The sequence below is a fragment of the Silurus aristotelis genome (assembly GCF_946808225.1).
Source record: "Silurus aristotelis genome assembly, chromosome: 10".
Lineage (NCBI taxonomy): Eukaryota > Metazoa > Chordata > Actinopteri > Siluriformes > Siluridae > Silurus > Silurus aristotelis.
Window position 1 is genome coordinate 28,638,067 of NC_139583.1, and position 3,216 is coordinate 28,641,282.

Below are 3,216 nucleotides of genomic sequence, written 5' to 3' on the forward strand. Positions count from 1 at the left end.
GGTCTTAAGTTTCCATAAAGTGACAGGTTGGTTTTAGGTGTCTCCTAAATACACTGCCTCATGGGATTCAATAAGAAGCTGCTTGGGAATCACTGAAGTGTGGTTGCTGCCCCTCTCGGGGGGGGGGGGGGGGGGGGGGGGGGGGTACCACAAATGAAGTATTAGTCTTAAAAGAACCAAGTCTTAGAGGGATGTCATCATCATTGGACTTCACAGGAAATGACCAATGCTGTTGCACAACATGCCCCATTCTGTCTCAATACATGTTTGAGTGATGAGTAGATTTGTAGTATTTGGCAGATACCCTCATCCAGAGGAACTTACAATTTATATAATGAGCAGTTAAGGTGTTAAGGTCTGGTGCTGCTGGGATTTGAACTTCTAATCCAAAGTCCATCATCTTAACCACTGAGCGACCGCTTTCAATGCATAATATGCTGAAACAGTAATGCCTGATAGTGGTGCTGGGTGAACATAAAAGTCATTGCAGTTTAATTGATGTTTAATTGATGATTGTGTATCATTGACTACTTGCTATAAATGTCTGAGGGAGTTGGGTTCTATGTAGACCTTTGACTTAGACACACATGCTTGTGAGTGTCGAGTTTATTTATTCAAATGTGAAAGTTAAGTTCAGGAGCAATCCAGAAAATTGATTGATTCTCTTCAACAGAACCTTCATTTTTTAAAACGGTTACTTTCTGTTTCAAGTTTTGCGATGATCAAAAGAGGGTTTATAAAACTACTACACAGGCGTGCATGACCCACAACCTTCTTATATGGGAAATTCTCCATTTTTTTGTAGGCATTCCTGAACAAGGGCATTGCCACAGACTCAAATAATGCTGTGTTTCACACCGTGTGCGCTAGCATAGAAAGAAATTAAACAAATAGAATTGCACAATCCATTCACAATCAGACACTGAATTTCATTAGCTTTGTACATTTAGCTTGCACAATGACAATAAAGTTAAATCTAATCTAATCTAATTTAATATGCCTTACCATTACTTACTTTTATCGATAGTGCAAAAAGACATGTTAAAAATTTCAAGTTATTATGTATATGTATATGTATATTATGTATAATGTATACAATTTCATGGAACAAATATTAGAATTTAGGATGTAAATGTAGGTCAGTGCTTCTGATGGTGCTTCTGATGGTGGCCCTGACCGTCACTGGAATCATGGTGGAGGCAGCATCATGCTGTGGGGATGTTTTTCAGCAGCAGGAACTGGAAGAATGGTCACAATCAAGAGAAAGATGAATGCAGCAATGTACAGACATCTTTGATGAAAACCTGCTCTAGAGCGCTCTGGACCTCAGACTTGGGCAAAGGTTTATCTTACAACAGGACAATGACCCTAAGCAGACAGCCAAGATAACAAAGGAGTGGCTACGGGACGACTATGTGAACGTCCTTGAGTGGCCCAGCCAGAGTCCAGACATTAACCGGATTAAACATCTCTTTAAAAATTGACGCTCCCCATCCAACCTGAAATTCTGAATTGAAGAATGAGAGAAACTGCCCAAAAATAGGTCTGTCAAGCTTAAAGCATTAAACTCAAAAAGACTTGAAGCTCTAAATGGTGCCAAAGGAGCTTCAACAAAGTATTAAGCAAAGGCTGTGAAAACTTATGTACATGTGTTGTTTCTTTTTTTCAATAAATTTGCAAAAAACGTCAAACAAACATCTTTCACGTTGTCATTATGGGGTTTTGTTTGGAGAATTTCGAGGAAAATAATGAATTGAATACATTTTGGAATAAAGTTGTAACATAACAAAATGTGCAAAAAGTGAAGCTCTGTGAAATCTTTCTGGATGCACTGTAGTAAATCCTGCGCATTGCTTGCGGTAGATTGTGTGTTTTGTTTGTAAATGTTTCATGTTGTAAATGAGTGTTGACTCCTTTGTTCACTATCACACCACTGCTTATATTGCATCTGACACTTGTTTCGCTAAGTTTTGTAACATTAGCCCACCCTTAAGATGTACACAGCATGAGTAATCAAACATGGAAGAGTGTCCCAATGATGCTTTGATGAACCTCCAAAGCAACACTGCCTTAAATCAGCTTTAATCCGAATCGACAATTCGTCATCTGGAATAATTTTGCTTTCCATTTCCGAGTTTTGAAAAGATTCACATGGACGTATGCAAACCCAGACTTCGAGGAAGCTAGATGATAAGAAGGTGAGCGAGTGAAATGGGGAAACTACAGCATTTTTATTTCATTTTGGGAGGTATATAACCATGCTAAGAGTGACTCTAGAGCACATTGGATGTGAATATAATATAATGGGCACATAATATTTCTCTAATTAGGCAGAATTTAGAGGCAGTTGTCTTTTACCATGCATAACATCCTATACACTTTTCTGTAGGTTTGAATGAGAGCCGGACAATTGAAATGCCATTCCTTATTACATATGAAAAGAAATGACAAGCATACTCAAAAATACAATTGGAGAGCATCCAGAAGCTCTTGGATGTGATTGTCTGTTCTTTAGTCATCAATAAATTTACTCTATAGAGGTTTTAATATGAAATAGATTTTATAACATGGCCAAGCAAACGTTTAGGTCCTTGGCGTGCATATGAAAATATATTTTAAGACGTTTTAATCCCCATCATCATCATCATCATCATCATCATCAGCACCTAGCCGGTCCACTTTATTAAAACTCTGGTCATTCATCCACTTTAAACTGCGATGTCCTTAAAATAGCCATCTGTTATATGAAAATGCATTCATACAAGCCTCGTTGCATCATTTCTATTGTAGAGACGCACTGGACCAGAAAGTTTATTTGCTCAGCGAGGAAGCAAAGTTGTGGCCTGTATGACCTGCCAGTTCCTGCTCCATTACAAACCACTCACACATCCCCGCAATGTCAACACTTTTGACTGCAGCCGTACCCATTCAAACCTTCACCCACACACATGGACAGAAAAAAAAACGATTCCAAGGCTGAGCTCCAAACCCTTTTTCCCTCTTTTCCTCTCTCGCTGGTTTTCATGACAGAATTGAAAGCAGCAGCCATGGGGATATAAGTTTAAGAGCTAACCCCAAAACCCAGTTGATGGAGAAAGAAAAAAAAAAAACCATTTGGCTGCAGTTAAGGGTCTTTTTTCAGTCTCTATTCAGGGCTGTACTCATAGCAGGACACAAAAGACAAGAGCTGCCAGGCTGAGATTCTCATAGGAGATG